This window comes from Anomaloglossus baeobatrachus, unplaced genomic scaffold (assembly GCF_048569485.1).
Source record: "Anomaloglossus baeobatrachus isolate aAnoBae1 unplaced genomic scaffold, aAnoBae1.hap1 Scaffold_3857, whole genome shotgun sequence".
NCBI classification, from domain to species: Eukaryota; Metazoa; Chordata; class Amphibia; order Anura; family Aromobatidae; genus Anomaloglossus; species Anomaloglossus baeobatrachus.
The window spans coordinates 29,984-51,563 of record NW_027443198.1 but is presented as its reverse complement, the minus strand read 5'-3'; the positions used below and the strand labels follow the sequence as shown (position 1 = coordinate 51,563).

Here is a 21,580-nt window from a genome sequence, read left to right as displayed (position 1 = left end):
CAGCACCACTCCCCTGTATTGAGGAATAGCTAGCTGCATTGACAACTGCAAATTATTTTTCTACCCTTGATCTCACTAGTCACTATTGGCAAGTGTCCGTTGCTGAGGCAGACCGGGAGAAGACCGCCTTTGCCACCCCGATGGGTCTCTGCGAGTTCAAAAGCATGCCCTTCGAGCTGTGCAATTTGCCAGGAACCTTCCAGAGGCTGATGGAATGCTGCTTGGGACACCGAAACTTTGAAACGGTACTGCTATACCTTTATGATGTTATTGTTTATTCTAACGCAAACAAGATTTTAGGGTGTATAAAAAGGGAGATTAGATCCGATGATCCCAACGTATTGTTACCCCTCTATAAATCACTTGTAAGGCCACATCTGGAATATGGGGTAAAGTCCTGAGCAGGTTGATAACCATTGGTTTGAGCATGGTAGGGTGTAGTACGCATCTTCCTGCATCGGTAAAAGCTGCAGAAGTCCTTGAAGATTTCCGCTTCAAAGGCAGTGCCTTGATCTGTGAGGACTCTCTCTGAGTAGCCATGAGGTCTGCATAAGTGTGCTTGGAAGACCTTCGCTGCAGTATGGGCCATTAGATCTTTGACTTGTACCACAACCATAAATCTCGAGTAGTTGTCTACCATCGTAAGTGCATACGTGAGCTCACCTCGATATTCTGCAACAAAACTCCCTTTTTCGATTTCAGTTTCAGCAAACACTCCTCTTCCTGTAGAAAATATTTATCATTACCTAAGACAGTCATTCTAATGCATGACAATATTAAGGCAATTTAGTTAAAACTTGTTTTAACTCACCTTTAAGGGGATTGATGTATTTCATGGTCAATCCAGGTTTGTCAGTGATGGCACTGACATAATGTATGGCGTCTTTTTCGGGCGTTATCCTTTGCCTTTTCATTGTGAAAATCCAGTTGCCTATATCAAAGCAAATTCTACTACTTGGAAAGTATGCAGAAAATGAAATGTAGAACATATAACATCAACTGCTTAGGAACGCATCATAGGTTAGTACTTAAAAGGATATTGTCATGTTCTAGTCATAATGCAAGCTGGACATTTTTCATGTTACCCTGTAATCGCCGGCCTGTTCTAATGCTCACAAGCCAAGATATAGGCTCAGCTGCTAAGGCTTCCCTCTGCCTTCTGAATGAAAATTGAATATGTCTGGCTCACTGTGTATATAGCAGGTGCTCAGAAAAAATAAGAGTCAATTCAATAGAAATAGCTCTGGCACACTATAGTGATCAATAACGTAAGAAAAGAACTCTTAGAATGCTGAAAATTCTTTATTTGTGCAAAAGGATAATTCATCCAACGTTTCGAGCTTGTTTTTAGGTCTTTATCAAGGATAAAGTTATCTAAGATCATAAAGGGTTACAAAACCATATAAACACGTAATTAGTACATAGTACAACATAACAGTACAATATATTGCTACTTGAGAGTACAATGGGTCAAATGACCATGATGCACATACAAAAAAATTTTCCAAAGCCATAGTGAAAACATTTGTACTGAGGAAAGAAAATTTCCACATGACCTATCTGGAGAAACATTCTGGATCAAACAACCAAAAATAGTCAAGCAGGTAAATACACACCTATATGGATAACAGGATGATATGTGTTCAATTGTATAGCGTCATTGCCATTAAGGTACAAATGGAAAACTTGCAATCCTATATAGTGAAGGAAATGAACACATATCATATCAAAGAACACAGGAACATGGGTGTGAGAAAAACCTCAATGTTTATACTTTGTTCTTTATAATGGTGTGAACATGTATATGTCTCAGTACCTTATGAACTTGAGAATTCTAGTGAGTAGATGATGAAAGCCTATTCCAGAACTGGAATCGGTAAATAATTGTAGGTGGAATCTAAATGAAAAGATGGTACAAGTGTTATCATGACACGTGGGCTATAACACAATGGACCGTGTGACAAAGAAGAAAGGAGAGAAAGAAGAGGAAGAAAATGGAACTACCTGTAACATTACGTGATAGTCACTGGTAAGTATCACTTGACAATTCAGGTGAAAAAGGATTCCTTTATTAAAGGGTTCTCAGTCGCCTCAGGATCATGAAATACTAGGGTAAATGATATGAGAATGGGTAAGAAGCACCACTAAAGGAAATATGAGATGCAGGACATATATCTATAAACCCCTGAACTACATGATAGAAATAAAAAGAAGAAAAAAGAAAAAAAAGAAGAAAGAAGAAGAACACATAGAATGCGGAAAGAGAATGGGTACAACTACCTGAGTTACTGCAGGGAGGCCCCTGGTAGGTATTGTGAGGGTTAGTGGAATTCCTTCACTGAAGGGTTCTCAGTTGCCTCAGGTTCGTGAAAAATGCTATAGACAAATAATGCCTGGAGAAAAGGGGTTCATATACAGCGAATAATGGTAATACAAGGTACATGTGTCCCATGTAATAGTATAAATATATATATATTGTACTAAGCTCTACACCAGAAATAGAAAGTAGTCCCTCTGCCTTCTGTCTAGGTGCCCTGAGTTATGTCCTGTAAACTGTCACAGTGACCTAGACACACATGTGTAGTAGGGGAATATCCCTGCTGAGATGCCAGTGCTAGAGCACTCGTTTGCTGTGGAGTTGAACGCTATGTGAGCAGTTCTTACCTTCAATGAGCAGAAGTCTCTTTTTTCAGATTTCAATATCTCTGTGGGTATCTGGCAGAAATATGGAATACTCTTTACTGCTAAGACCCTGTACACCACTCCCACTAAAGGGGGCTTTACACGCTGCGACATCGCTAATGCGGAGTCGTTGGGGTCACGGAATTTGTGACGCACATCCGGCCGCATTAGCGATGTTGCTGCGTGTGATACCGATGAGCGATTTTGCATCGTTGCAAAAACGTGCAAAATCGCTCATCGGTGACATGGGTCTCCATTCTCGATTATCGTTACTGCAGCAGTAACGATGTAGTTCGTCGCTCCTGCGGTAGCACACATCGCTCCGTGTGACACCGCAGAAACGAGGAACCTCTCCTTACCTGCCTGCCAGCCGCTATGAGGAAGGAAGGAGGTGGGCGGGATGTTCCGGCCACTCATCTCCGCCCCTCCGCTGCTATTGGGCCGTCGCTCAGTGACGTCGCTGTGACGCCGCACGGACCGCCCCCTTAGAAAGGAGGCGGTTCGCCGGACACAGCGACGTCGCCGGGCAGGTAAGTATGTGTGACGGGTCTGGTCGGTGTTGTGCGGCATGGGCAGCGATTTGCCCGTGTCGCGCAACAGATGGGGGCGGGTACCCACACTAGCGATATCGGGACCGATATCGCAGTGTGTAAAGTAGCCTTTAGTCACATGACCAAGACTGTATCTGTGTCCCTACAACACACTTGAGACAAATGTGTGTGTGAGCCTGCATTGTGGGGTATATATAATATATTATAGAGCTGGGAAGGATCATTCTAAGCAGTGAGCTGTTCCAGTATTTGTAGGAAAATACCCAGTAGAAGCATCAAACACAGCACCAATACCTCCCATCAGTATTCCACCACAGTGCCATGTAACCCATGCCCTACACTCCCATCTACACCAATACTATACAGGCACAAACTAGTATATCTGACTAAAAGCCCCCAAAATATGAAGAACGGCCTATAGTTGAGTGTGGATATAAAATCTATGTGAGCAGAGCTAGAATAGAAATCACTGATCGCATTGAAGTCATTCTGACCATAAATCACCATGATATCAAGGTGAGGAGTTGTGTGTTACTGCTGGGAGGAAAGGGTTAACAGTGGAATATTAAGGTGCATTTCTGTGTGCAGTGTTACTAGTCAATGTAACAATTCAGTATGAGCTGCTCTTGGTGCCGGGGGAGGGAGATGCTCTCCTGAGCAAGATAGATGGGGAATGAACATGATATCTATATAGTGTAAGGCAGGGGGTCTCAAACCAGGTGATCATGTCTGATCAACTGGTTACATTATGTCTGATTACCTTGTCTAACAGTTTTTTCTCCCCTTTCTTTACCTTCCAGGTTCCCATAGTCACGTGAAATATCCCTGTTGCACTTGATTACGGCTCACTATTCACTATAGGATGTCTTATATCTAACATCACACTCTCACCCATCAGCACTCTATAGGTTTGTATAAGGTATGCGCTTACACATCCGGTCCTCCATAGGTATTTCCACTTATGTAACACTATCCCTATGATCACTCATAACTCATACCCTTGTAGTCAATTACAGCATCCTCTCTCCCCCCCTCCCCTTCTCCCTTTCCATCCATAATTTTGCCAGTACAATATTAGTTTACATTAGGCACACACTCACATATTCCTTTCCTTAGTGATTTATTGTAATTCACATTCACATACAATTCTCTATGCCTGCCCCATTACTACATTCATACCTACTTGACCCTATCCTGATACCCCTTGTCTCACCTTGTTGGTCCCTACACCTGTTATCATGTCCTTTCCTGTGTCTGTCTTGTCACACAACACATTTTAGCATATAACTTGTGCTCCTTATTACCTGTCCTGCCTATTAGAATTATGTCCATTATGTCCATGCATGGCCCAATGAATCAAGTCTGTACTTCATATTCATGGTTTAAGCCTTTGGGTTCCAATGTGCCCAGAGTATATATCCAGAAAGATTCCCTTTCTTTGAGCTTCCTAATTCTATTGCCTCCTCTGCGTATGGCTTGGACATGTTCGATGACTTGGAATGTTAATTGGATCACTGTGTGATTATGCGTCACAAAATGGTGTGGGACTGGTAATAGAATCTGCTTACAATGTATTGTTGACTTGTGTTTAGCTCAAAGAAAGAGAATCTTTCTGGATATGTACTCTGGGCACATTAGAACCCAAGGGCTTAAACCGTGAATATGAAGTAAAGACTTGATTCATTGGGCCGTGCACCATGTCACCAAGTGTCCAATTGCATTGTCCAATGGCTCACAATGGTTATGCGTTTTCATTGGATGGATAATCGAAGCCATGTTTTTTTCCTTTCTGTTGGGTTTGTTGTGTGAGTAGCCTATAGGATTAAGTTGGTTACCGCAGGCAGTGGATTTAACTTCCTGTCTTTGGTCCAGTGGTAGATGGATTGTCTGGTCTATGAGCTGTTATTGGTTTGAATGCAGGTGAATGCCCATGGGCTGCTTATGACTGTGTAAAATAGTATTGATTCATGATGGACTACATGTAGATATCTTCAGTCTTTCTATCCACATCATTTAAATGAACATTATCCATGCAGCTTGAAATCCATCCAATAAGAGAAGCAACCTTGTACAACCAATCTGATAAGGGCACAGTATATCCTAAGGGAAGGTTATGGCGGATGCAGGAAGATGCGCACTACACCCTACCATGCTCAAACCAATGGTTATCAACCTGTTCAGGACTTTACCCCATATTCCAGATGTGGCCTTACAAGTGATTTATAGAGGGTTAACAATACGTTGGGATCACCGGATCTAATCTCCCTTTTTATACACCCTAAAATCTTGTTTGCTTTAGAATAAACAATAACATCATAAAGGTATAAGATGACGCCATTATTAGCGTCACCATACCGCTACTCTGCCTTCTAAAACGGTCTCTGCTCAAAACCAAACATGATGCATTGCAGGCGGAGCGCGATGAGTTGCAGCAAGAAACAGTAGTGGGTGTGGGTGATAACACACAGCCCAGCCTCGTCTCATCACAACGTGCAGTGGAGGACTATGACGAGGAGGAGGATGAAGACATGGAGCAAATCTCCGGCCAAATTGAGGATATGACATGCACACCAGTCATATCCTCGGTTCAGCGTGGCTGGCCAGAGGACAGGGTAGATGAGGAGGAGGAGGAGGAGGAGGAGGAGGACAGCATGTTCAGTCAACGTGTTGGTCAGGCTACTGAAGTCCTGGCTGTTAAGAGTCTGGCGCACATGGCTGACTTTATGGTAAGCTGCCTGTCTCGTGACCCTCGCGTTAAGAACATCTTGGCCGACAATCATTACTGGTTGGTAACACTGTTAGACCCACGCTACAAGGAGAACTTTATGTCTCTTATTCCCGAGGCGGAGAGGTCAACCAAAATGCAGCAGTTCCGGAAGGCCATAGTCACGGAAGTAGGCAAAGCATTCCCCTCACAAAACGCTAGCGGCATAGGTCAGGAATCAGTGGACAACCAAGGCGTACAGCCGAGAGAGGCACAAGTCCAATCCGCCAGAGGTAGGGGAACAGTCTTTAAGATGTGGGACAGTTTTCTCAGCCCCTCACGTACCACAGCCCCTGAGGTGCGGGGTAGTGCCACAAGAAATCCTAAGTTTGCCCAGATGCTCAAGGAGTACCTTGCAGATCGAACAACTGTACTCCGACATTCCTCTGTGCCTTACAATTATTGGGTATCCAAGGTGGACACGTGGCATGAATTGGCTCTCTACGCCTTGGAAGTCCTGGCCTGCCCTGCCGCTAGCGTTTTGTCAGAGCGTGTTTTTAGTGCCGCAGGTGGAATCATTACAGATAAATGCACCCGCCTGTCAACTGAAAATGCTGACAGGCTGACTCTGATCAAGATGAACAAGGGTTGGATTGGGCCAGACTTCACCACACCACCAGCAAATGAGAGCGGAATTTAAAGTTTGTAACGGGAATTTGCCATGTACCTCCAGTCACCCATGGGTACACACTTCTGGACTTTGGATAATCGCTGGACTGCTCCTCCTTCTCCTCATGCGCCACCATGATGACCGTTACAAGAGTTAGGCCTTTGTTTCAGGTATACCCCCAGTGGTAATTTTTTTCGCCCATTCTTTGCAGAATGGACATTACAACGACAGGAGACCCGCTCCTTTGCAATGGGAACAATGTTTTGAGGCCCTCATGCACGTCTCTATGCAGGGACAACGTGGAGCCTCCCAATTTTTGGCTGCCCTGCCAAAGGGCTATACTATAATACACCCACTTCCTGACAATGGACACTTAATGTTTTGAGGCCCTCATGCACGTCCCTATCCAGGGACAACGTGGAGCCTCCCAATTTTTGGCTGCCCTGCCAAAGGGCTATACTACAAAAGACCCACTTCCTGACAATGGATACTTAATGTTTTGAGGCCCTCATGCACGTCTCTATCCAGGGACAACGTGGAGCCTCCCAATTTTTGGCTGCCCTGCCTAAGGGCTATACTATAATACACCCACTTCCTGACAATGGACACTTAATGTTTTGAGGCCCTCATGCACGTCTCTATCCAGGGACAACGTGGAGCCTCCCAATTTTTGGCTGCCCTGCCAAAGGGCTATACTACAAAAGACCCACTTCCTGACAATGGACACTTAATGTTTTGAGGCCCTCATGCACGTCTCTATCCAGGGACAACGTGGAGCCTCCCAATTTTTGGCTGCCCTGCCTAAGGGCTATACTATAATACACCCACTTCCTGACAATGGACACTTAATGTTTTGAGGCCCTCATGCACGTCTCTATCCAGGGACAACGTGGAGCCTCCCAATTTTTGGCTGCCCTGCCAAAGGGCTATACTATAATACACCCACTTCCTGACAATGGACACTTAATGTTTTGAGGCCCTCATGCACGTCTCTATCCAGGGACAACGTGGAGCCTCCCAATTTTTGGCTGCCCTGCCAAAGGGCTATACTACAAAAGACCCACTTCCTTCCAATGGGCACTTCAGGTTTACAGGCCCTCATGCACGTCTCTATCCAGGGACAACGTGGAGCCTCCCAATTTTTGGCTGCCCTGCCTAAGGGCTATACTATAATACACCCACTTCCTGACAATGGACACTTAATGTTTTGAGGCCCTCATGCATGTCTCTATCCAGGGACAACGTGGAGCCTCCCAATTTTTGGCTGCCCTGCCAAAGGGCTATACTACAAAAGACCCACTTCCTTCCAATGGGCACTTCAGGTTTACAGGCCCTCATGCACGTCTCTATCCAGGGACAACGTGGAGCCTCCCAATTTTTGGCTGCCCTGCCAAAGGGCTATACTACAAAAGACCCACTTCCTTCCAATGGGCACTTCAGGTTTACAGGCCCTCATGCACGTCTCTATCCAGGGACAACGTAGAGCCTCCCAATTTTTGGCTGCCCTGCCTAAGGGCTATACTACAATAGACCCACTTCCTTACAATGGGCACTTCAGGTTTACAGGCCATCATGCACGTCTGTATGCAGGGGCATTGGTGAACCTCACAATTTTGGACTGCCCTGGCAAAGGAAAATACTACAAAGACTCAGTTCCTCAAAATGGGCACATTAGACTCAGAGGCCTTTATGTACGTCTTTTCTCAGGGACATCGGAGTGCCACACAATGTTTTACGTAAAATCTTTCATGTATTGATCTCAAAAAGTAACATACATTAGCTCTATCTCACTATTGGGTATGTGCCCTTAACATTTCCGCTATGAAAAATCATTTTGGTGTCATTTTGGAAGGTTTTCTGGTGAGTCCGTAAAAATGGCGTAAAACGTGGACAAAATTATTCACAGCTGTGACTTTTGAGTGATAAATGCTTCAAGGGGTCTTCCCCATGCTGTTGCCATGTCATTTGAGCACTCTTCGGAGACTTTTGTGCCATTTTTAGGGTTTCTACATGCTGCCGGTGGTCATTTCACAAAAATACTCGGGTCTCCCATAGGATAACATTGGGCTCGGTGCTCGGGCCGAGTACACGAGTATCTTGGGAGGCTCGGCCCGAGCTTCGAGCACCCGAGCTTTTTAGTACTCGCTCATCACTACTAATAAACCTAAAAAATAAAAATAAATTGAATAAAAATCATGAATGTTGTGTTATAACAGGAAATTCGGTGTAAGAATGAATATCCGGGATGAGAGTTCAGCGAATGAGTTATAGAAATTGTTACAAAAAGGAGTGTGTACGGTTTATGCGTAAATTTTCAGAATGCGTACATGAAAATTATATGTATGTGAGAATGTCCCCCATGCTTTGTAAAAAGTTATTTATGAAAATGTAAATAAAATATATAAAAATGCCTAATTATTTATAATTTATGAGAAAGATATATATGTATGGAAGAATGTTATAAGGTGTCCAAGAACCATAAAGAAAAAGGGTGCATATATAATGTTAGAGGTCTAGAGTTCCACCAGGCTATATCACCCCTAAAGAAATAGAAAGAAGACCTTACTACCTGTGTACCCCAAAAAAAGCTATATTTCTTAGCCAGGATTATGGTGGAGATATGCACAAGTGAAATAAGAATATAAAGTAATACAATAAGATTATAAAACCAATATGTGTGCATTCATGCACCACCCGGTACGCTACCCTTGCCAAATTGTTCACTCTAGATCCCCACACGATCCATGAAGCCGTTCCCCCGGTCACACCGCCTGCTGCCGGTTCCCACTCATCCCTGGGGGAGTTAGGCGAGTGGTATCGAGAGCTACATGTCGGCACTGATGATACCCCCATACACCACAAGGAAGGGGTATACCGGGTGGTACAGGAGTATGAGCGGGTTTTTAGCAAGCACCCTCTAGATTTTGGGCAGATTAAAGGGGTTCAACACCACATCCCTACCGGTACACACTCCCCTATTAAAGAGAGATACAGGCCTATTCCCCCTGCGCACTACCAATGCGCCAAAGACATGTTGAGGAACATGAAGGAGGCAGAGGTTATTAGGGACAGCTGTAGTCCCTGGGCCGCTCCGTTGGTGCTGGTTAAGAAGAAGGATGGCACCATGCGGATGTGTGTGGATTACCGGAAGATTAACCAGATAACGCATAAGGATGCTTACCCTCTGCCCCGCATCAAAGAGTCCCTGGCCTCGCTGAGAACCGCTAACTACTTCTCCACCCTTGACCTCACCAGCGGGTACTGGCAGGTGGCCGTGGCACCGGAAGACCGAGAGAAGACTGCCTATGGGACCGTTTTGCTGTACTTGGATGATGTGATTGTGTACTCACAGACGTATGAAGCCCACCTGGAGCACCTAGCCGAGGTGTTCGCGTCCCTTGCCAAGTATGGGATGAAGTTGAAGCCCTCAAAGTGTCATCTGCTGAAACCCAGAGTGCAGTACCTAGGACATGTGGTTGGTGCGGAAGGTGTCGCCCCCAACCCCGAGAAGATCACCGCCATCCAAGACTGGCCGAGACCGACCACAGTGAGGGAAGTGAGGCAGTTTCTGGGCCTGGTGGGATATTACCGTCGCTTCATTAAGGGGTACACAAAGATGGCTGCCCCCATGCAAGACCTCCTCGTAGGACAGACCAAGGGTGGTAGATCCCTAGTAGCCCCATTGGTGTGGGAAGAAAAGCATGAGGAATCCTTCCGCCAGCTGAGAACAGCCCTTACCGGAGAGGAAATCCTAGCGTACCCTGACTACAGCCGCCCATTCATCCTCTACACCGACGCCAGCAATGTGGGCTTGGGGGCTGTTCTATCCCAGGTCCAAGACAGAAGGGAAAAGGTAATAGCTTATGCTAGCCGAAAACTCCGACCGACTGAGAGGAACCCTGAGAACTACATCTCCTTCAAGCTTGAGCTCTTGGCACTGGTGTGGGCTATCACCGAGCGTTTCCGCCATTACCTGGCAGCAGCCAAGTTCACCGCGTACACAGACAATAACCTGCTGACCCATCTAGATACGGCCAAGCTGGGCGCGTTGGAGCAGCGGTGGGTGACCAGGTTAGCCAACTACGATTTCACCATCAAGTACCGGGCCGGCCGTACCAACGTCAATGCCAATGCACTCTCCCGGATGCCCCACCTGTCGGAAGAGGGGCCAGAGGATGATGACCTCGAAGAGATCGAGTTGCCTGCATTTCACCGGCCATTCACTGAGAAGGTGCACGTCTACCAACAACGGGTGAACCTGGATCCGCTGCCCCGACAGGACTGGCAGGAAGCTCAGGACCAGGCACCTGCTGTCCGCCTGGTCAAGACTCTAGTGGAACAGGGTTCTGCTGGGATAGACCCTGCTGCCCCTGCCGAAGCCCAACATCTGTGGCAAGAACGGACCCGGCTATACCTACACCAGGGGAAGTTGTATCGCGAGCTGATTAATCCAAAGACTCACGAGAAGATCCGCCAGCTGGTGATTCCCCAGGCTAACGTGCCCACCGTCCTGCAAGCATACCATGATGGTGCAGTGCACTTCGGGTGGAAGAAGCTAGAGATGTTGTTAAGAGAGCGGTTCTATTGGAGTGGAATGCGGGAATCTGTGGAGGCCTGGTGCCGAGAATGTGGCCCTTGCGCATTGAGAAGGAAGGACGAGGCCAGCCAGAAGGCACCCCTACACCCGATCATTACACACCAACCGCTGGAGCTGGTTGCCCTTGACCATGTAAAGCTCACCCCCAGCCGAAGTGGGTACACCTACGCTCTGACCATCGTAGACCACTACTCGAGGTTCCTGGTGGTTGTCCCAGTTAAGGACTTAACCGGCCGCACCGCTGCTAAGGCTTTCCAGGCTTATTTCTGTTGACCGCATTGGTACCCGGAGAGGGTGCTTACCGACCAGGAGAGGCTGATTTGGGAGGATGGGCCTGGAGGAAAGGGATGGCCTAGGCCCGCCACTACCGTAACCGGTGGCGATCCTCCGGGGGTTCAGGGGTCCCCTTGGACGTGGGCCCCCTGAAAGAGACAGAACCCGCTCGGGCAACTTGGTGCTGGACTGGGGTCAAGGGGTGCTGCCCGCTTCTTAGGGGCAGCATCAGGGCCAGGTTGTTTGGGTGGGAGAAGAGCGGAAGCTGTACCGTTGTAAAATGTTTATGATGCTTTTACATGTTTTACCGTTTTATTCTTTTTCAGTTGTGAAAATAAAACCGGTGATGGACGGGCAGCCCGCGGACGGTCTGCATTTTGCTATAGGGGAATGTGGCGCCCTGGACAAGCCAGGTCGTCACAGGTACTACACCAACACACTCTACACTCCGGCTAGGCACACCGAAGCTAAACACAAATCCTAGTTGCCTTCCTCCAGGGGCTGATGTCCACACCAGGGGGTGGGCCAGGCGGTTGATCCCACCCACCGAGGAGTTCACAGTCCTGGAGGCGGGAAAAGGAGTCAGATTAGAGATCAGTTTTGGAGTTAGAGAAGTGAAGAGGAGAGGAGACTGACCGTGTCCGGGTGTGTGGCCCGGGCACTCAGCAAGGTTGGCAGACGGTGGTGACCTTCTGCAGGAGAGGCTGATTGGAGTGAACCGTACGGACCGGGGATGGGCGGTGGCCCGCCGGTACCAGATCGGGGAGTGAAGAGAAGCCAGCACCATCCGGCAGGGCCTACGGACCCCGACCAGGCTAGGAGTCGCCGTAAAACCGGTCAAATCCGTTAGCGACAGGAACCTCCAGGGTTTCCCAGCAGTCAAGACCCGATTGAAGGCAACAGCTCACACCGTAGAGGGAAGCACAGTCACCGCCAAGGCTACAGTTCCCAGGGCCAGAGCCTGCGGGCAAAAGGGGCTCCCTCAGCATCCATCCAAGCTGGGGAGCGGGTTACCGGTGGGAAGCCCGCTAGATTTTGGGGGAATAAAAGGGGTCCAACACCACATCCCCACAGGTGCACACCCACCCATCAAAGAGAGCTATAAGCCAATACCACCTTCACATTGCCAGTGTACCAAGGACATGTTGAGCAACATGAAGGCGGCTGGGGTTATCCGTGACAGTTGTAGCCTTTGGGCAGCTCTGTTGATCCTGTTAAAAAAGAAGGACGGCACCACTCCCCGTATTGAGGAATTGCTAGCTGCATTGAGAACTGCAAATTATTTTTCTACCCTTGATCTCACTAGTCACTATTGGCAAGTGTCCGTTGCTGAGGCAGACCGGGAGAAGACCGCCTTCGCCACCCCTATGGGTCTCTGCGAGTTCAAAAGCATGCCCTTCGAGCTGTGCAATGCGCCAGGAACCTTCCAGAGGCTGATGGAATGCTGCTTGGGACAAGATTTTAGGGTGTATAAAAAGGGAGATTAGATCCCGTGATCCCAACGTATTGTTACACCTCTATAAATCACTTGTAAGGCTACATCTGGAATATGGGAACCAGTTTTGGGCTCCACATTTTAAAAAGGACATTCAGAAGTTAGAGTCAGTTCAAAGGTGGGCAACTAGACTACTACAAGGAATGGAAGGCCTCCCATATGATGACAAGTTGAAAAAGTTATTAAGTGATTATTGGCTGCAATGGGGCTTTCTGGCTGGTGCCAGCCTCTCTTCTTAGCACACAGGAACCACAATCCCTACACCATGCTTCAATGGATTCTCTCATCCCAGCCCAGTAAAACTACATATTTTACACAGTCATAAGCAGCCAAAAGGGATCTATTCTATTCAATTGCAAATGATCTAGATAAGACTGAGAATAAGATACTGCACGGGACATAGCAGAGTTGGTCAAGTTGAGTGGAGATGAGTTTGCTATTTGGCACAGCTTTTTGCATCAATAAAGCAAGTAAAAGGTGTGAAAGATAAAAAAAAGGGTGAAAGTGTGAAAAGTGAATTGGCCAAATTGAGGTGCATATAAAGTTTTTGCTTTCTTTCAATTCACTAATGGGGCTCATTTGAATCAGGTGAATTGAGTTCTGCTTTTGGAAACTGGGTTAAGAAGGGGTGCACCGGTCCTGGAGGTACTGCAATACCAGGTCAATGCGTGGAGTGGACAGAGCAAGATTTTTTCCATCTCCTTGTTCTAAAAATCCATTTAATATATGGTCCCCAGAGAGGGGACGTATCAGATATTAAACTGATAAGAACAGATTTAATTTTTTTTTTTTCTGTTTATCAGTAGGACTTCAAAATAACAAAGGTGATCGCCTCCCGTTGCCTGGGAACCGTCCAGGCACAAGAGGGCTATGTGTCACCAGAAGGCGCACACACTTCCTCAAGGCCGGCAGACGTGCAATCCCAGGCACCTTCCAGTACCGACCAAGGTAGCGTCCTCCGAAACTACACTTGATCTTAGCCAAAAGGCCGAGAAGCTATAACCCGAATTGGTTACGGCCTTGAGTGGCACCCTGGCCTATACCGGACACATCTTAGGGAGAGGGAGACAAACCCACGCCTACAGAAGACATTTTGTCACCCAAGCCAACCCTTGAAAAGGCTGTTTTGCAGAGCAAAAACAAGAAGAATGGTGCTTTTTGCAGCCGCCGCCCACTGCAATGAATCTGAATAACTCCTCCTTTTGGACACAAGCACCTCCCCTCCCCCTTGCAGTCTTTCCAATTCATGATACAAAAAGACGGACGGACAGGACAGGACAGGACAGGCTGCCTGACTTTCCGTCACTGCCACCCTTTGCCATCCTTGTCCGTAGAAAGCCCTTTCATCATCCCCAAACCCTAATCTTTTCCCTTCCCTTCCCAGATGCGTCTCACTCCCTTTCATTAGGAAGTGAGCGCAGCCTTTTCTCCGTTCTGCACATGCGCGACGTTAAACACAAATGCGCAGGCGTGCGTTCCATTACCCTCACTGCATTCCACTCCCATACAGGAAGTGGGCGCAGCTATTACTACGGTCGCACATAAAAGAACCCACGGCCACCACTGCACATAGCTGACTCCACCACAGGACACCCACTTCTACACCAACGCAGGTAAGACAGGATCGGCACCTCTATGCTCCCGTTACAATCAGGCTCAGTCACCATGTGATAACGCTCTCAACTCTTTAGTTGCAGGCTCCCCTTGCTTCACCTCCACTGGCTGTGCTGCCATTTCCTCTCCCACCTGGAAGGTATACTTTATTCCACTATTTTCCTGTTTCTCTCTTCCCCCTTTTCCCATAACCTACTTTTATCTGCATTTGTGGGGTATCTATATGCTATTTACATCATAGTTTTATTCATTAATATGGAAGGGAAGAGTGCCCATGAGAGTGTTGAACTGCGGAGAGCAAGAAATTAAGCTGCTCCGATTTGCCACCATTGATAAGCTGTTCTCAGTAGATACACATGCTATCCAAACAGCAGCATCCACCATTGCTTCAGCCCACCCATTCAGTGACAGCTCACCAAGTCAGCCATAGGAGTGGTGTAAGGAATTACACGTAGGCACTGACTCCACACCTTCACATCACAAGAAGGGGGTCTACAGGCTAGTGCAAGAATACGAGCAAGTCTTCAGCAAACATCCGCTAGACTTTTGAAGAATAAAAGGGGTCAAACACTACATCCCCACAAGTGCACACCCACCCATCAAAGAGAGATATAAGCCAAAACTACCTGCACATTACCAGTGTACCAAGGACATGTTGAGCAACATGAAGGAGGCTGGGGTTATCCGTGACAGTTGTAGCCTCTGGGCAGCTCCGTTGGTCCTGTTAAAGAAGAAGGACAGCACCACTCCCCTGTATTGAGGAATAGCTAGCTGCATTGAGAACTGCAAATTATTTTTCTACCCTTGATCTCACTAGTCGCTATTGGCAAGTGTCCGTTGCTGAGGCAGACCGGGAGAAGACCGCCTTTGCCACCCCGATGGGTCTCTGCGAGTTCAAAAGCATGCCCTTCGAGCTGTGCAATTTGCCAGGAACCTTCCAGAGGCTGATGGAATGCTGCTTGGGACACCGAAACTTTGAAACGGTACTGCTATACCTTTATGATGTTATTGTTTATTCTAAAGCAAACAAGATTTTAGGGTGTATAAAAAGGGAGATTAGATCCGGTGATCCCAACGTATTGTTACCCCTCTATAAATCACTTGTAAGGCCACATCTGGAATATGGGGTAAAGTCCTGAGCAGGTTGATAACCATTGGTTTGAGCATGGTAGGGTGTAGTGCGCATCTTCCTGCATCGGTAAAAGCTGCAGAAGTCCTTGAAGATTTCCGCTTCAAAGGCTGTGCCTTGATCTGTGAGGACTCTCTCTGAGTAGCCATGAGGTCTGCATAAGTGTGCTTGGAAGACCTTCGCTGCAGTATGGGCCATTAGATCTTTGACTTGTACCACAACCATAAATCTCGAGTAGTTGTCTACCATCGTAAGTGCATACGTGAGCTCGCCTCGATATTCTGCAACAAAACTCCCTTTTTCGATTTCAGTTTCAGCAAACACTCCTCTTCCTGTAGAAAATATTTATCATTACCTAAGACAGTCATTCTAATGCATGACAATATTAAGGCAATTTAGTTAAAACTTGTTTTAACTCACCTTTAAGGGGATTGATGTATTTCATGGTCAATCCAGGTTTGTCAGTGATGGCACTGACATAATGTATGGCGTCTTTTTCGGGCGTTATCCTTTGCCTTTTCATTGTGAAAATCCAGTTGCCTATATCAAAGCAAATTCTACTACTTGTAAAGTATGCAGAAAATGAAATGTAGAACATATAACATCAACTGCTTAGGAACGCATCATAGGTTAGTACTTAAAAGGATATTGTCATGTTCTAGTCATAATGCAAGCTGGACATTTTTCATGTTACCCTGTAATCGCCGGCCTGTTCTAATGCTCACAAGCCAAGATATAGGCTCAGCTGCTAAGGCTTCCCTCTGCCTTCTGAATGAAACTTGAATATGTCTGGCTCACTGTGTATATAGCAGGTGCTCAGAAAAAATAAGAGTCAATTCAATAGAAATAGCTCTGGCACACTATAGTGATCAATAACGTAAGAAAAGAACTCTTGGAATGCTGAAAATTCTTTATTTGTGCAAAAGGATAATTCATCCAACGTTTCGACCTTGTTTTTAGGTCTTTATCAAGGATAAAGTTATCTAAGATCATAAAGGGTTACAAAACCATATAAACACGTAATTAGTACATAGTACAACATAACAGTACAATATATTGCTACTTGAGAGTACAATGGGTCAAATGACCATGATGCACATACAAAAAATTTTTCCAAAGCCATAGTGAAAACATTTGTACTGAGGAAAGAAAATTTCCACATGACCTATCTGGAGAAACATTCTGGATCAAACAACCAAAAATAGTCAAGCAGGTAAATACACACCTATATGGATAACAGGATGATATGTGTTCAATTGTATAGCGTCATTGCCATTAAGGTACAAATGGAAAACTTGCAATCCTATATAGTGAAGGAAATGAACACATATCATATCAAAGAACACAGGAACATGGGTGTGAGAAAAACCTCAATGTTTATACTTTGTTCTTTATAATGGTGTGAACATGTATATGTCTCAGTACCTTATGCACTTGAGAATTCTAGTGAGTAGATCATGAAAGCCTATTTCAGAACTGGAATCGGTAAATAATTGTAGGTGGAATCTAAATGAAAAGATGGTACAAGTGTTATCATGACACGTGGGCTATAACACAATGGACCGTGTGACAAAGAAGAAAGGAGAGAAAGAAGAGGAAGAAAATGCAACTACCTGTAACATTACGTGATAGTCACTGGTAAGTATCACTTGACAATTCAAGTGAAAAAGGATTCCTTTATTAAAGGGTTCTCAGTCGCCTCAGGATCATGAAATACTAGGGTAAATGATATGAGAATGGGTAAGAAGCACCACTAAAGGAAATATGAGATGCAGGACATATATCTATAAACCCCTGAACTACATGATAGAAATAAAAAGAAGAAAAAAGAAAAAAAAGAAGAAAGAAGAAGAACACATAGAATGCGGAAAGAGAATGGGTACAACTACCTGAGTTACTGCAGGGAGGCCCCTGGTTGGTATTGTGAGGGTTAGTGGAATTCCTTCACTGAAGGGTTCTCAGTTGCCTCAGGTTCGTGAAAAATGCTATAGACAAATAATGCCCGGAGAAAAGGGGTTCATATACAGCGAATAATGGTAATACAAGGTACATGTGTCACATGTAATAGTATATATATATATATTGTACTAAGCTCTACACCAGAAATAGAAAGTAGTCCCTCTGCCTTCTGTCTAGGTGCCCTGAGTTATGTCCTGTAAACTGTCACAGGGACCCAGACACACATGTGTAGTAGGGGAATATCCCTGCTGAGATGCCAGTGCTAGAGCACTCGTTTGCTGTGGAGTTGAACGCTATGTGAGCAGTTCTTACCTTCAATGAGCAGAAGTCTCTTTTTTCAGATTTCAATATCTCTGTGGGTATCTGGCAGAAATATGGAATACTCTTTACTGCTAAGACCCTGTACACCACTCCCACTAAAGGGGGCTTTACACGCTGCGACATCGCTAATGCGGAGTCGTTGGGGTCACGGAATTTGTGACGCACATCCGGCCGCATTAGCGATGTTGCTGCGTGTGACACCGATGAGCGATTTTGCATCGCTGCAAAAACGTGCAAAATCGCTCATCGGTGACATGGGTCTCCATTCTCGATTATCGTTACTGCAGCAGTAACGATGTAGTTCGTCGCTCCTGCGGCAGCACACATCGCTCCGTGTGACACCGCAGAAACGAGGAACCTCTCCTTACCTGCCTCCCAGCCGCTATGAGGAAGGAAGGAGGTGGGCGGGATGTTCCGGCCACTCATCTCCGCCCCTCCGCTGCTATTGGGCGGTCGCTCAGTGACGTCGCTGTGACGCCGCACGGACCGCCCCCTTAGAAAGGAGGCGGTTCGCCGGTCACAGCGACGTCGCCGGGCAGGTAAGTATGTGTGACGGGTCTGGTCGGTGTTGTGCAGCATGGGCAGCGATTTGCCCGTGTCGCGCAACAGATGGGGGCGGGTATCCACACTAGCGATATCGGGACCGATATCGCAGTGTGTAAAGTAGCCTTTAATAAACTGTGTAAAGGATTTTAAGTAAAAATCCACAATAAACCAGCGCTAGATGGGTTTTTATAATTTTATTAATAGACCACAAATAAAAAATTTTTTGCTATCCTTGTTTCAAGACAGAGTATTTGATAATATACAATACACTGATTATTACTAAAACCAAGGACCACATAAAACAAGGACCACATAAAATAAAAAATGAAAGTAATGAGAATAAAATTCTTTTGTATAACCAATTAACTTCGAGGTGATACAATATTCACATTGATTTAGTTTTACCAGTCTAATGTAATGCCCCGGCCGGTGGCATATATTTTGTTTGGTTAATAATTTAGACTTATGCAATGAAAGATGTACTATACCACCCCTGGCTAACTTACAAGTTTTAAGTTGTACAATATAAGTTTGCGACGTTATATTCATATATAGGAAGGCAAACAATATTGGCAATTTAGTGGCACCCACCATACGTAATCTTACAGCACCTAATAAGGGAGGATTATTTGGCCTGAAAGGTTTTTTTCCATGCAAAAGCTGTATAGTATGTAAGAATACAAAAAATATTTCACGGAAATCCTTCTTACAGGGGCAGTCAGAAGTCATGATTAGAGAATTTATTACATGTCAATCAAAGGGAGTAGTATATTGCATTCAATGTCCCTGTCAGAAAAAATACATTGGGAGAACTATTAGACCCCTATGGAAAAGGGTGGGTGAGCACATTAGAAGTGTTAAAAATAAATGTACTAAGCACCCCCTATCCAGACATTATGTGTTAAAACATGGAGGGTCCTTTAAAGGATCCCAAGTATGGGGCGTACAAAAAATAACTAAGGATTGGAGAGGTGGCGATTTCATTAAAAAAATGTCACGAGCAGAAAGCCAATGGATTTTTGAATTGAACACCTTGAAACCATATGGACTCAATAATGATATAGAACTGTTTGCTTTTAATTAATTTATATTTTTATAGGTAGAGGAGTAATAGGTACTGATAATAATACGGAGAGAAGGAAAAAAAAAAAAAAAAAAAAAAAAGCGATTGTCATGGAGATATATGTGTATATATGCATAATATATATTAAAATTGGTGCTTCACTTGCCCAAGGTTGATGTAGATATAAGGGGCTTTTCATATTATAGCAAATTTATATTACACCTTTATGATGTCCTTTTGTTAAATTTATTGTTGAAAAAAAGCATATGCATATATACACATTGTCTTCCCAGTATATGATGATACAAGCAAGGCTATATATAGGTCTTTTTAGAAAAACCTTTAGAAAAACCTTTGCACATAATTATATTATATGGCTATTATGAACGGTCTTTCACAAATTGATATATGTAGTGGTCATTGAATGTTGGTTGAATTTAAACATTGTTTAATTTTATGCAAATTATAACCAATTAAATGTATGCATAAATAGTGCTCTAGGCAACAGCTGAGTTATCCTTGAGGAAGGGGGCCGTTACACGCCCCCGAAACGCGCGTCGGATCAGGACTCTGTTTTTGCCTACCTCACCTGTGCGGTGATAACCTGCCAAGTAATCTCTCCCTCGTGTGGAATCAACCGGCTTCCACTGGACACGGTACGGATTGCCTGCTGGAGAGGTTGAGAGGTTACCGCTGACATTTCCTTTGTCTGCAACCAGGATACATTGGTACCTCCAGCGGTTCTGCATTGCTCGTTTGGAAGCGGATCGGAGCCTTGTGTGGTGCTAACCTGCCAAGCAACTTCCTCCTGTGTGGAATCAGTCAGCTGACACTGGATACGGTCTGGACTGCCCGCTGGAGAGGCTGAGTAGTTACCGCTGATCTTATTGTTGTCCGCAGCCAACATCTTGGTGCTTTCAGTGGCTTCGTACTGCTTGATTTCGAAAGTACATTTGGGAGAATACGGGACCGGCTGGTTTGTGGCCTTGTGAAGTGTTATAAAGGCTCTGTAAAGAGGGATGTCGGTAACCATACATCTCCCCCAGAGCCAGCACTAGTCGCGGCCACTGGCCTCAAAACGTCCGCTCTGGAAGTCTAACAGGTCAATCCTGTACATAGCGGTTCCAGACTAATCAACGGAGAAATCCGGGGTGTTTTTTGCGGTCAAGTTGTTGTGAGGTTTATTCCCCCAGGCCCTGGGGGCGAATATAACGTCGCAAACTTATATTGTACAACTTAAAACTTGTAAGTTAGCCAGGGGTGGTATAGTACATCTTTCATTGTATAAGTCTAAATTATTAACCAAACAAAATATATGCCACCGGCCGGGGCATTACATTAGACTGGTAAAACTAAATCAATGTGAATATTGTATCACCTCGAAGTTAATTGGTTATACAAAAGAATTTTATTCTCATTACTTTCATTTTTTATTTTATGTGGTCCTTGTTTTATGTGGTCCTTGGTTTTAGTAATAATCAGTGTATTGTATATTATCAAATACTCTGTCTTGAAACAAGGATAGCAAAAATTTTTTTATTTGTGGTCTATTAATAAAATTATAAAAACCCATCTAGCGCTGGTTTATTGTGGATTTTTACTTAAAATCCTTTACACAGTTTATTAAAGGCTACTTTACACACTGCGATATCGGTCCCGATATCGCTAGTGTGGATACCCGCCCCCATCTGTTGCGCGACACGGGCAAATCGCTGCCCATGCTGCACAACACCGACCAGACCCGTCACACATACTTACCTGCCCGGCGACGTCGCTGTGACCGGCGAACCGCCTCCTTTCTAAGGGGGCGGTCCGTGCGGCGTCACAGCGACGTCACTGAGCGACCGCCCAATAGCAGCGAAGGGGCGGAGATGAGTGGCCGGAACATCCCGCCCACCTCCTTCCTTCCTCATAGCGGCTGGGAGGCAGGTAAGGAGAGGTTCCTCGTTTCTGCGGTGTCACACGGAGCGATGTGT

General features: G+C 45.5%; 1 pseudogene; it reads right to left on the bottom strand.

Moving 5' to 3' along the window:
* Positions 1-13,595: 13,595 nt before the first annotated feature.
* On the bottom strand, positions 13,596-13,801 carry LOC142275722 (U2 spliceosomal RNA; annotated as a pseudogene).
* Between the last annotated feature and the right edge of the window lie 7,779 nt (positions 13,802-21,580).